General features: G+C 36.1%; 1 long non-coding RNA gene across 1 annotated transcript in view; it reads left to right on the forward strand.

Annotated features, from left to right (window-relative positions):
- Positions 1–15,000, forward strand: part of LOC135197861 (uncharacterized) — a 111,822-nt gene that overhangs the window by 25,251 nt on the left and 71,571 nt on the right. Inside the window, exon 2 of the long non-coding RNA XR_010310670.1 lies at positions 7,913–8,741. This is a non-coding gene — a long non-coding RNA (uncharacterized LOC135197861). The remainder of the gene's footprint in view (positions 1–7,912; positions 8,742–15,000) is intronic.

Genomic DNA, 15,000 nt, shown 5'->3' on the forward strand with positions numbered 1-15,000 from the left:
CATGTCTCATTTCATAGTTTTTAGTCTCTCTCTCTCTCTCTCTCTCTCTCCAGCATCTCCTCCTCCTCTCTCCTCTCAGTCTCTTCTCTTCTCTCTCTCTCTCGTCTCTCTCTCTCTCTCTCTCTCTGTTATACAAAGGGGTTACGCGTGTCTGTTTCCTTTGTGTTCGTATGATCTGCGTTAATGTTGTTACCTTTCATGTTCTTTTATTATTTTCCATTTTTCCGTCTTTTCTTCCAGGAGGTGTATGGAAGAGAGAGAGAGAGTGAATGACCTCGTGTGTTTGTGTGTCTGTTGATTGGCGTTTCCTATTGTCTTTCTATCACAGGTTTCTCTTTTCTTTGTCTTTCTCCACTATCGACGGTCTGCAGTATTAACGATTTGCTTGTGTCATGTTCGTTGTAGTGTGGCTCTCTCTCTCTCTCTCTCTCTCTCTCTCTCTCTCTCTCTCTCTCTCTCTCTCTCTCTCTCTGAACTGTCTGTGTATGTGCATGATAGCCTGTGATAACTTCCTCTTAATTTTAGATTCGGGTTTTCTAATTGTTTCGATTGACTTTGATTGATTATTGCAAAAGGATTTGTTAGTTGTGCTTTCAAAATACGTGTGATCAAATATTATGAGCGTCGTGGTTGACTTAACCGAATTGCAAGTTGGTAAATAGGATTATGTTCTTGTTGGTAAGGGCCCCGAAATTGTTGTCCGCAGTCAGGACTTAAAACAGTAAATTTGAAATAATATGTTTTCAGATAAGTCACGGTCTTGAATTGTTTTTCCTTGTGTTTTAATAATACTGCGCATGTTTGCGTTTAACTCACTGGCTTCAATTAAGCAATGATTTTATTTGGTATGAGCCTAGTAGAAAAAGATATTGCCACGGAGGAGAAGTAATCCGATTGCCGGTAGCTATTGCCTCACTTTTAAACATTATGAATGAGTCTTCCTTTTTGGTCGTATCCTGCGATTACATTATATCAAGTTTTATGCACAGTGACTTGAAGTTCTCTATGTAAAGTTTATGCTCTTTTGTGGCTTGAAGTGTCCTACTATTTTTAATGTGGTAAGATTCAGGGAACAGTAAACAATGGCCAGAGCAGAATCTATCTGCCCAGCACGTTACAGTTTGACGTGGTGCTGATGAAGCTTATATATAGTGCGTATTGTAGGAAGCTGATTTTTTTTTTTTTTTGTCAGCAGTAAGGAGAAGCGAAGGGTGTTTTTTCCCAAAAAAACTTATTTGTGCACACAGCACTTGTTTAATTATTAATATGCATATATTTAAACAATATAATATATATATATACATACAAACCAATGTATAGAAAGAAATTCATATCTATAAAACACTGGAGTGCATAAAGGTGCCGAAACTTTATACTAGTGGCCCATTGAGGCGTAACTATTCCGAGCATAACCTTCTAAACCAGGAACACATTTCCATGCCAAGGATATGGGATCCCAGCCAGCCAGGCATCCGGACCTTAAAGCCGGTTTCTAAGCCCTCCTGGAGGTAATTGAAATAAAAAGGAGTAGAAAGTTTTTCGGGATTGAGTTTTGTTGATGGCGTGCAGAGTCTGAGGATGTAAATCTTTTGAGAATGAGGAATGGAGGGATAGGAGTCTGGCAGAATAATGTAATGAGAATGTCTGTTTCTGAGAAAACTTTATGGGAGTCCATTTGTAAAATGAAAGAAAAGATGCTTCTGTAAATTGTAAGAAAGATACGTTTTTTTGTAACTGAAGAAAGATACATTTAGGAAATTGAAGAAAGATGAGGTTTTGAAATTGAAGAAAGGCGTTTTTAGCAATTTGAAAGGAAGATTAGCTTTTGAAGTGCAAGGATTTTGATTCTGGGAAATGAAAGTAACATTTACTACGGAAACTGGGGAAAAATGGTAGGAAATGGTTATTCTACAAAATGAAGCGACTATGTTAAATTTAGGTTTGAAACCAGTATGACATCTTCCAAATACCCAATTATGAAACCACACTCACATTATCCATAAAAGAATATGGAATGTGGCGGCATGTGTTTTGTCGGGGCTTTGATGATGTAATAAAATTTTACATCTTTTAATTCCATAGTTTTTGCCTATTTATTTATTATATGCCTGTAAAGGTTTTCTTCTTCTTCTTCTTCTTCTTCTTCTTCTTCTTCTTCTTCTTCTTCTTCTTCTTCTTCTTCTTCTTCTTCTTCTTCTTCTTCTTCTTTTTTTTTCAAGGAAGGAAGGAATCGAAGCATATATTCAATTCGACTGATTAGGTGTATAAGGGGGTGAGCCTGAGATATGCGAGAAATTACAGAGAAGACATTACGTATGGCTTTAAAGTTGTGGGATAAGAAAATGAATTGTGGATGGAGTACGAATGACTGTTAGAAAGAAACTGATTAATTAGTGGTGGATTGGAAATTATTGGCAAATGGAGGAACTTTGAGAGTAAATGTGAGCAAGAGTAAGTTTATGACGGTAAATGGAACCCAGGAGGGAAGACCATTGAATGTTAATATGGATAGTAGGGAAATGAAAGCAGTTTCATACTAGCAGATCCTGTTAACTGGTGAGAGTGAAGAAAAATACACTGTATCTTTGCAAGCGTGTGAAAATTTAGAGTAAATTTAGCCAAGAACAAGGTTACGAGGGTCAATGAAAACCAGGGCGACGGAGCAATGTACATTGGTATGTATTTGCGGAAAACCAAATTGGTTGATCTATGCATATATTTGGAAATATCTCTACCAGAGGACTATGGTAGATGATAGATTTGAGTAGTGTTGAGGAAAGCTGAAAGTATGAAATGTAGCAAGATGTCTGCAAAATGATTTAGAGAAGTGTCCCTTGAATTAACAGGTGTGTTATATGAAAATGTAATTAAAGCAAGTTGTCGTATGGATATGGCGTGAACATTGTTTGGATAGTGTATTGGGAGCAAGAGCATGGAAATTGTGGGAAAAGTAGTTTTGATGAGGTGGATCATTTGTTTTCAGTAATTTTCACTAAAAGTAAATGTAGGGTATTTTGGAAAATGCTGGTTAGATATTGGTTTTAAGTAAGATATCTTGGAAATAAAAAAAAAGTGTGCACGATAGAAGTGAATGGTGTAATGTGTAGCAGCCTGCTGCTGATAAGACTTCCTCGTAGGCATTTAAAATTGCTAATGTTTTTAAAGTTTGTAAAGTGAAATAATCTTTGATCCAAGTATAAAGATATGAAGTAAATGTGCATACATGCATATACTAAATACATACACATACATACATATATAATTATATATATATATATATATATATATATATATATCTATATATATATATATATATATATATATATATATATATATAATTCCTAATCATTGCAGAGCGATTTTTTTCAGAGGTATAAGAATAGTTGTTACAAATGTAGTTCGCAAATTGTGAATGAATTAAGGTGAAATGATGGACCGAAAAATTAAATCGAAATTACATTGCAGAAGACAATAAATGGTTGGGAGTTGATTGATTTCCGTGGGAGCTGATTAATTCATAAGTCAAAGTATGTACTACTTCAAAGACTGGTTTAGCCTTCAAGGCTTGAATATTGCCGCAAATGAGTGTACAAGAGTAGGCAACTAGTAAAGGCCTGTCTACACGATGTAAATTCCTGCACTACTAAATAAATTGTTCGAAATGTGTCCCGTAGATAATGTTTTATGTTTTGTGTTAAAAATCTCGGCACGAATCTTTCAGCATTTAGGTATGTCTATACATCTCTTATGTATTTGGAATCAATCAGTAAAACAATAAGGCAGCGATTCTTTCAAGCGGATTCAGCTTAGAGACATTTGGCCTGCGTATGTTCTGTGTAATAAATCAGGTCGCGTGTCACTCCTTGGCTGCTCGGTTCCAAGGGGATCAAAGAGCAGGAAGAACAGTGGGTGAGTCCTGGGTCCATGATTGGCTGGGTACATGAGGACTAAGAGTTCAATTAACTTCCTTTGGTCACCGCTAAATGGGTAAATTTTGTTTAAAGTCCAGTTTCGTCGGAGAAATGAAGTATGGGCTCAGATAGTCTCCCACTTTTTCAGGTAAGTAATGCAAAAGTTTTTCGTGTAGTAAGCAGGAAAGCTATTTGCGCGCAGTCCTGCAATCTGCAAACCGGATGTAAGCTTAAAGCCTTGGTTGTAGTTACATTAGCCATTAAGAACATTTCCTATCCGCGTTCTGCCGAGTTTCAAAGGGACGTAGATCATGGCGAAATCGCAAACGTTACCTCTGGCATCTCCACCACAGGAGCTGATCAGATATGGTAAACATATTCATCAAGCAATTCGGGTATTATAGATTATCCTCCTCCCACCCCCAACCCATCCCATTCCTCTGGCTAGAATTGCTCCACCTTAAACTTGCAGAAATGATCCCTGAGGGGGATTGGGGTCGCAGGGCGGGGGCCGCTTCTGTGATTGATGGTAATTAGTCCCTCCTCCTCCTCCTCCTCTTCCTCCTCCTCCTCCTCCTTTTAGGTAGACGGCTTCTGGTGCTGCTCAGTTACCTGTGAGAAAGGCTTAATTGATTATTCATGTTTGGAGAATACGTTTAATCATATCCAAGAAGGAAGGCTAAGGTTCAATTAGGATTGAACCCATTGGCTGATTTCGAGCAGGTGGAGGCTGGGGAAATTGCATCGGTTTTAGTCGTTCTCTTCTTACTTTTTATCAGTAGTTAAGTTTTACGTCTTTATCATTCTATTTCATTGCACTACGCCTTATTGGACCGAATTGTATTTGTCTCTAGCTTCAAACGTGTACGTACCTTCATGTACGATAGGCAGCGTGACTGGAGACTTGAAAAACTTTTATATTTAGACATGAATTTATCACAAGACACTTTTTTTTCGTGCGTTTACCTGTGGAGTTACTTAATCGCTAAACTTGTCTTTATTTCACTCGCGTATTTTGGCACAGATAGTCGTTACTTCTATGGCCAAAAGAGGCCATGGGTATGCAGTTCTTTAGATGACCTGACTTATGATTAGACTATTGCTCTACATTGTGATATTCTTATCTATGCTTTACTCTCGGTTTTGCATTAGGAAGTTGACTGAGTTGTGAAAACGAGCCATTTTGGTCTTATTTTCTTCCATTTTATCATTTAACTCGTAAAAATTTTTGCACTTAAGGGAAGTCTCTCGTGTAGGCTCATCTTACCTTTAAATCACACGTTTCTTCTGTAGCATTTAAAGATGTAATCTTATGTCTTGATTCCGGGTAAGGCGTACGAGTATCAAGAAGGGTGAGATAACAGCTGGCAAAGTCTTGCCAACTGTTATCCCATCCAAGTACCACGTAATATGTGGCATCCGTGGAAGGTGGTGGTGATCATTTACAATGGTCTTAGCTGTTGCGTTAACTCTTATAAACGACAACAATATTTTTATTCTGGCCCGGCTAGTTTCGACTTTTGAAGTAGGATCCTTTCCAAAAATTCATCTCTGTTGCGCATTTTGCATAGTCCCCAGGCGTTGCCTCCTGAAATTTTAACTAGTATATACTATTAATTGTTTTCGTTTAGGTCCATGTTAATGGTTATGTATGAGAAAATATTAAAATTCAGTATTATTCCAAATTAAGCTCTCTCTCTCTCTCTCTCTCTCTCTCTCTCTCTCTCTCTCTCTCTCTCTCTCTCTCTCTCTCTCTCTCTCAAACAGTAAGTATTACTTTACTCTTGAGTTTCATGTGCGAATTGTATTCAGTTCATTTGGAGCCTTTATCAAAGATGACTATTTCTTTCAATATATCTTTTATTTTAAGCTTCCTGATGTTCTTTGTGGCCGACCTTTCAGTTGCGTAAGAAAGATGAATGATCATTATGAAGTATTTCACGTCTCAGTGTTTAGTCCGTTGCTTTCTTTGGAAAACTTAGATGTGCTTGAAATTGAAGATTTATATTGACCTCCAAAGGGGTGTTGCGGTCCACGAAATAGACCTACTGTATAACGTGAGTAATGGGTTTGTTTGTAAAAATATATCTTGTTTGTTTCATCACCACCCATCAGTCATGCATAAGCCAGTAATCATGTTCTCGAATGCCTCCAGGCTTAGTCTTTATGTGCCCACATTAGTGGTTTCGATTGTCCCTAGACTCTCAGTCTTTCGTCTAATAGGCGGAGGAAGTATGGCTGTCTAAGGGAAGGATTCCCACTAGTAGCAGACAGACACACCAAACATTGGACCCTGGCAATAAATGCCAGTTCAGGGTCAGGACCGGGGTGTTGTTGATACATATCCTGAAAAAAAATTTTTTTTTTCTAGCCAGGTTCCTCCTACGTTTACTTTTGTTGTTTTCTGCTTTTTCGCTTTGCGATTGTAATCTCATCATCTTCTTCCTATTGCTCTCTCGCAATTCGTCTGTATAGAAATGAAGATTCTCCTGAACCCTGGAAGATTTTCATTTTTTATTTTATGAACGCTTCGTATTAAAGGATGCTTATGTGGCACCTCCTTGTAATTATGAGTATAATGTGTATAATGTTTTAAGAGGCTATAAAAATTCTTCCGATACTTTCGTTTATAACCTGATCTACTTGAAGTTTTGAAAGGGATATGTTTCACTTGTTTTTATCCCAATTTCTTGTTTTTATCCCGACTTTTAATTGCACTGAGTTAAAATGCAGTGTTCCAAGCAAGAAAAAGAAGTAAAGACTGACGAGTATCAGTTTTCATTTATGACTATACATCCTCAGTCCTTTCAAACCATCCACAAATCACAAATGATTTTTCATTAGAAAAATTGAAATAAAAAAGCCTGGCCTCTTAACATTCTTAGCTTTCTCGCTCCGTGATGGTGTTAGCGAAGAGGAAATTTATTTCACGCTTGTGATCGCCTCGTAGATATTCGGGATGCGTATACAAAAACGTTGTGAAAATAGGCTTAGGTATTTTGAAAGGAAGCGCTTATTGCCTATTCCGGATTCCCCGGCCTAGCGCTTATTGGATGAGGAGGGAAGGGGGAGGGGTTATGGATGATGTCGAGAAAGGGGGGAGGGCCGTGGATGAATGGGAATTAAATGAGAGAAGGAGAGGGTGGAAAGTTGATGTGCATATAGAGCGTCCATCATTTTCCCCTCAGCTTTTTCGTTGTTTGTATGGCAAATAGAGCATCGTTGATAGATTATGCAGCCGTTGTTTGTTTTTATCCAGATTTTTCGATAATCCGGGTGTTGAACCGATCGTCCGTTGCTGTTGTTCGCTTTCATATTTGGTTATTTGACGTAGATATAGGCTACTTTTTGCAATAGATTCATGTTTCAGATTGCAAAGACTGCATTGAACCTTTTAGATAATTAGGTCGTGGGAATAATTCCACCCACTGGTGTAAAACATAACTATGAAGGTAGTAGGATAATTTTCTGGATTTTTAAGATATCTGTTTGGTTAAAATGGTATTGAAGCTGGATTGGCATATCACGGAGTCAATACTGTGAGGGAGGGACTTGAATATGATGTCATATAATAGGCTGGTAAGCAGTAATGTTGAGTTTATAACGTTATGTGTTAGACTGTATTTAACCTTGATTTCAAAATAATCTGATATTTTTTTTCTTCATGAATGCTGGTTACCCGGAAGTTTCAGATATTCTGAATAGTATACGACTATATGTTGTGTATTCGTATACCCATATTTGATTTTTTACCGTAGAGTCAAGAGGAATAGCAAACAATCGTTTTTCAACCTATTTTAAGATAATTTATCAGAATTTGTAATAAGATTCTCGTACAACGTTTTGTTTTCATCATTCTTATTGGCTACGGCATAACTGTTACCCTCTTTCAGTATGAGGTTGCAATATTTTTTTTTGCTTTATAAAATTTACATTCATGTAATTTTACGGAACATACTGGGCATTGAGTTATGATTCATTTTTATCTCTGTTTTGGACAGGTAAACGGCGAAGCTGCTCGCCAGAATGGCCAAGGATGCCCAATCCCAAGGTCTGTATATATATATATATATATATATATATATATATATATATATATATATATATATATATATATTTATATATAATGTGTGTGTGTGTTTGTGCCACATACACTTTGAAACGCATTGAGCAATCTCAACCAAACTTAGTACACATATAACATATCATCGGGGAAAAAATACTGTGAAGTAAGACATCACTGGCACCAAAGAGGGGGATGGGAAAGTGGGGAAAGTAAAAATAATTGAAAACTACAAATATTAGTGTCTAAGCCATAGTTTTCGAGGTCACAGAGATGAATAATGACACTCCTAATGCCATTCTAGTCCAAGTTCAACCCCAGTAAGAAAGGGGATGGATGATAAGGGGTTGGAAGGGGGTGACGTAAAAAGCGACCTCAAAAGCTATGGATCAGACACTAATATCTGTAGTTTTCGGTTATTTTTTAGATGTCACCACCTTCCCCAACCCCTTTACACATCATTTCTATCAGGGCTAACCTTGGACTAAAGGGCATCGAAGTGTCACTATTCATCTCAGGGACGTCAAAAACTATGGATTAGACACTGGGTGTCAATGATGTCGTACCCCCACACTATTCTTTCACCGATGCTATGTTATATGTAAACCAAGTTTGGTTGAAATTGCTCAATGCATGTAAAAGTGTATGTGGGACAAACACACACACACACACACACACATCTCTTAAGACTTTGGCCAAGCCATGGTCTAAATATTTGGATCACGGTTCATCGTTGCCTTCGCCTAGGACCACGGTCTTCTATGAAGGTAAGGCTTTTCTTTGCTTTTATTTGCTGTGAAATATATACCAAGAAGCTTTCTTCAGATTAGTTTATTTTTATTTTTAGTGAAGTTTCTTATTTTTACGCCAGTCGTACATACAAAAGTGATTGAACTGATTCTGTACTTGTATGAGTAGACATTCTTCTTGTAAATAGATACTCGCCAGTTTGAAACTTAGATCAATAAGACTTTAGACACCCGAAAATGACATTGAATAGCAGTGCATACTATCGCTAGTGATTAAAAGGATGGAGATATAGTCTAACAGAATGAATACTGAGTTTGCAATCTACAGTGAAGGAAATGAATTATATATATATATATATAGATATATATATATATATATATATATATATATATATATATAATATATGTGTGTGTGTGTGTGTGTGTGTGTGTGTGTGTGTGTATATGAATACTTATCACATCACCGTGATTCATATAAATCATTCGAGCTACAAATGTCCTTTAATATCTAATTCGCTCTACCTCGGAATTGATATATTTTCATATATGTACCGAGGGGGAATTTTTAGTTGATAATAATTTCGTCCCCCCATGGGATCGAACCACCGTCCAGTTGGACGGGGAACGAAATCAGGAACGGACAGTGACGCTACCGAATCGGTAGCGTCACTGTCCGTTCCTGATTTCGTTCCCCGTCCAACTGGACGGTGGTTCGATCCCATGGGGGGACGAAATTATTATCAACTAAAAATTCCCCCTCGGTACATATATGAAAATATATCAATTCCGAGGTAGAGCGAATTAGATATTAAAGGACATTTGTAGCTCGAATGATATATATATATATATATATATATATATATATATATATATATATATATATATATATATATATATACAAAAAGGAATAACTTGCGGTGAATAACGATGGCTTTCACTGAGTGTTGTAAATATCATGGTGGGAAGTAGGAACCCTTTGGGATTCGTTTGGGTCAAGCTTTCTCCTGAAATCAGTTCATGGGTATCATCTTTTCTGATAGGATTGATTCTCCGGCAAATTCACAGGTCAAGTAAGGAGATATACTTTATGTAACATTTTTTCCAAGTTCGAGTATCGGAATCTGTACGTGACGTAGATGAATTGTGCTGGTATAAGTGAACGTTGAGAGTCTACAAAGGATGAAAAACAATACGGTCCCTTTATAGCAGTCCCATTAAGTTATCGAGAAGCATCTGTTGCAGGGTGCCTTTCAGTACATGCTAATTTGTATGGGTTTTGAAGCCAGTCCATGGAGTTTGGTTAGAGGAGCCCCGTCCTTGTTTTGCAGGCTTGTGGATTGGTTTATGTAGACATGGTAATCATGTTACCTTTCACTGTCTGCCTTCTTTTCCCTGGGGACCGAATGGCCTGAAGTTGGGATATTTAGATCACTTGCTTTTACAAACTAAGGGGATGGTCAAAAGTCTTTATGGAATAACAATAAGAAATTTCACGATTTAAGTATGACTGTAGTGTTACAGGTTATTTTCTTGTTTCCTCTTTTATACAGAATTCAGAGATGTCATAGGTTCGTAATAACCTTTGCAGTCCATCATGTTTAATCACTGGATGACTTAAATTTAATTTTTTTTTTTTTCAGATTGGGTTACCACCTTCTTGTGCTCTTTTTTTACGTTAATTTTGGCCTTCTCGTCTTACATTTATTTGATTTATTTTTAATTTTTGTATGGATAATCTCTCATAATAATCTCATTTTATTGCCCTTTTAATTTACTTTCCTTTTTTGTCTGATTAAACTCTCGTAATAGTCTTATTTTATCGCCTTTTAACCATAACGGCTTAAGTAACCCCTAACACTTGTTTGTGTCAAGGCATCAAAGGCTTAACGCACAGCCTTCTCTCTCTCTCTCTCTCTCTCTCTCCTCTCTCTCTCTCTCTCTCTCTAGGCTTAAGACATCAAGGGGTTTGCGAACCACCTTTGTTTACATCTCTTAAGTCTGAGAGAAATCAAAGATTCGGTTTAGGTCACAGCCTTTGTTGTTGTTTCATGGGTCAGTGAACCAAAAGGCTTGGATCCAAATTTTTATTGTGGAAATCTGTAAAATTAATATTATTTCTGATACCTCATAGTATATAAGTAATAAACGCTATCCGTAATGGAGTTGGGAGTTGTAGGCTGTCAGATATACTCGTAAAGTGTAACCATAAGTTCTTGGGTATGGTTACTCTTAATGTATGTATGATCACGCACACACATGCTACTAGTGATTATTACCAGTATTCCGTCCAATGTTGAGCTTGTTAGAGTTCATAGGTAACTGTTGTGTTCATTTATATACGTGGGGATGGAATGCAATATTGGATATCTTGCTAAATTCTTCAGAAATATTTCTGTTGTACTTTGTTTCGGAAAAAGAAATAGTTTTGCCTGTCAGAAGCCCCTTCGTATCAGACTTCACTCGCAGGCCGCTGGTATTATCGGAACTGTATGAAAACCTGATGTTCCGCTCCATATTGGCGCACAAGACGGCTAAAAATAGAAATTAGGAATAAATAAAACAAAGAGGTAGAGAAATAAAAAAAATGTATATCGTTTCTGCGTTCATATTTTCACTCCCAAATGTAGTGCTCTCATCTCTTCCTTGTTAAAATGGTTGCAACAGTAAATAAAACCTTTATCCTTTTGTTTATTCCTTTAACTACAATTAAAAAGAAGGAAAAAAAAAAAGGTGAAGGTTTGCGCTGGGGAAAAGGGGGCTGTAGGTGGGTTAAGGGCCGGCTCAGGTAAGGGAGCGTCAAAATAAAAGAACGTGCGAGGGTCAGACAACAAAAGGGGTCGCGTTGGGAGCAGATAGTCCCGGCGGGGTGATCCTTCTGCGAGTTTTCCCCTCGTAGCTCGACAGACCATTACGTCGGTCTCTCTCTCTCTCTCTCTCTCTCTCTCTCTCTCTCTCTCTCTCTACTATATATACGTCCAGGTGGTGGCCCGAAAGGAATGGGCGCAGCGGAAGGGAAAGGGGTAGGTAGGGTTGGTGATGGTTACTCAAGGTGTTGTATAGCGACAGAGACAGAGAGAGAAAAGGTTCAGTCTGTGAGATGTAGGGGGTTAGAGGATAAGATTCGTATTCGTCCAGAAACAGTAAAGAATGATACGAATTTTTATAAGCATTATCGGTTACATGATGTATCATATGCATAACAGCGTTTCCACCTTTCCAGCTAGAAATAAGCGCCTTCTAATTGAATAACGTACGAACACAAGCCCAGTGTATATCGTATTAGGTTTTCATCCTCGAATGACATCCATCCGCACTTTTTTACGATGCCCTTCCAATTCTATTATGGGAAATTTTAGTGCTCAGCTTTCCGTACATTGCTCATTGTAGCATCGTAGAAAGATTGGCTGTCTATATCTATATCTATATATATATATATATATATATATATATATATTTATATATATATATATATATATATATATATATATATGATATGTATGTTTGTGTTTGTTTGTTTGTATGAGTGCATATGTATACGCATAAGTATTCAGCGAAGTGGGATCCATCCAGTCATGGCGGTGATCAATTTATCCTTTACCAAAAACCACCCCTCTAATAAGGGAAACGGCCTAATATATATATATATATATATATATATATATATATATATATATATATATGTACATACACACACACACACACACACACACACACACACACACATATATATATATATATTATATGTGATAAAATTAATTCAGATAGTATATAGTATGTGTTGTTGATTTCATTTGTATAGTATATGGTCGTCTAAGCGTAATTCTTTTGTACTGATGTGGGCCACTCAATTTTTACGTGAACATAAGTGGTTGATGTAGATGCAGAAAATTAGGGGAGTAATGTTATAGTTTTAGCTAGTGTGCATAAAAACAACATCGAAGAAGAAAATGGTGATCATGATTTTGAAGTTGATCCAGGGATAGTAATATGTTATCAGAAATATCTGATGCTGAAGGTTTCACTCGACTACTGTGCTTGATGAAAATGAAAATTTCTTTTATTTTAATTCATGGAGCTCGTGCTTATTATAAATTAGGAAAATCATGATGTGTTCGACTTTAAAGCTTACTTTGTACGTCAAATTGCCGTATATTAGTAGCGTATATAATTATTTACTATAATATATAAAACATTTTTTCTCAAATTAAAGTTGATACTTTAATGGTATAAAACTTTATTAAAGTTAAGAAATTGATTATTAGGATTTGTTTATGGATTATAACACAGCTAGAAATGGTGTGCATTCAGAACATTCAGTGTGAAAATTAATGCATGAAAACTTGCGTATAAGAGAATTGGGATTAAAACTTTTATTCTGATAGTGATTTTAGAGAACGGGACATGCATTATTGACCTGTGTCTTTTGATAATAATAATAATGCTTAATGCACTTCTACTATAAAAAGGGTGCCTTTATGTCATTATATTTCGTTGTGTGTTTTTATTGACGTCGTGAGACCATTTAAAATGAATTGAAGAAGAAAAAGCTCATTTGAGTGATTCAGATCAGCCGTGTCCTGCATGGTAATGTCCTTTTAAAAAAGATGAAGGCTTCCCAGATCCCTACTTCCAGTGATGAAGAAATTTAGTGTATTATGGAGGTTTCTTGTTAGTATGGAGTGGAGTGGGAGCAAGCTTGAGAGTGGATGAGTTGAATCCAAAGTAAATTCTTTATTTCTTGATGATAAAAAAATTAAATCTTTTTGTATTTAAGTTTTGAATTGTAATTAGTAGTCAAAGATATTTTAGAAAGCCGGTGATTTGGAATGCGACGGAAGGTTTAGGCTGTGGGATTACTTTTAAGTAAAATTTGGTAAAGTTGCCCTGGGATATTTCAGAAGACTCATGTAGATAAGTCTGGTATGAATATATTTTTATGGGTATATAATGGCATTTTTAAACAATGAAGGAAACATCTTTGAGTAGTAAATAAGTAGTTACACAAGAGCAAGTTTTTGGGTTTTTATTTATTTTATTTATTTATTTTTGCTAGGTTTGGAATTTAATTGATGGTATATTGTTACATAATATATATATATATATATATCATATATATATATATATATATATATATATATATATAAATAACTTGATCACGAAGTATATAAAACGTGATGCTATGTATAAATAAAGGTTTTTGCCACGAAGGAAAAAAAATGAAAAGCGAGATAGCCAAGCAATTTCGGTCTAGTTCGACCTTTACTCAGGCACAACTGATCTTACAAAGGAAAAACATAGTCAAGGTAGGCTTAATATCCAAACTGACACTATAAGATTAGCAATAAGGTCGATTTCACTCTACAGAAACGAGGAAACGCCTGAGGGCAGCTACACCTTGGAGGATACACACTCGGTCAACAGACGACTCACCCAGAAAACGATACATTTTGAAAAAAAGGAGGCATATACAACTTATTATCATGAAATTTACAAAGCTGTTCCCAAAAAAATTATTAATGAAAAGACGAGAAAAAAAGTATATAAATATATCGAGTAAGAGAGAGAGAGAGAGAGAGAGAGATGATAACTATATACATGTGGGAGTAATTTATTAGTAGTTCATTTATTTTAAGGTCCTTCATAAACATATTACAAATATACGGGTCCACGTGGTACATTTCCGGACTAAGATTTAGGTTGTTTTTATTAGTGATTTGTATAATTGCTGATTCCAGTAAATTTCTTGAAACATATTCATTAGATCTTCTAGCAATTACAGAGGTATCACCCCAATTAATACAATGAGATTTTTCACTCAGATGGATAAACAGTGCATTTGAAGTCTGGGCTGTTCTAACTTAATACATATGCTGCTTAATACGTACACATAAATTTTTACTTGACTGACCAACGTAAAACGATGTGCAATCCTTACAAGGAATTTTGTAAATAATGATGTTATTTGTTACGGTACTGTTCTTAATTAGCATATCTTTAATGGTATTGTTATAAGAGAACACTACATTAACATTAAACGATTTAAATATTGATTTTATGCTTTCAAATCCACGAAAGTAAGGTAAGAAATAGAATACATAAAAAAGATAGGAAACAATCTCTGCTACCCACCTCATTTAATTGATTTATGTTATCAAAAAGCTCACAAAAAGTTTTATAGTGTTGCTGTTAATGAAAAAGAAATGCCTTAAATGTACTTAGCTTACCTTACTTTCGTGGATTTGAAACCATAAAATCAATATTTAAATCTTTTAAATGT

The sequence above is a fragment of the Macrobrachium nipponense genome, chromosome 21 (assembly GCF_015104395.2).
Source record: "Macrobrachium nipponense isolate FS-2020 chromosome 21, ASM1510439v2, whole genome shotgun sequence".
NCBI classification, from domain to species: Eukaryota; Metazoa; Arthropoda; class Malacostraca; order Decapoda; family Palaemonidae; genus Macrobrachium; species Macrobrachium nipponense.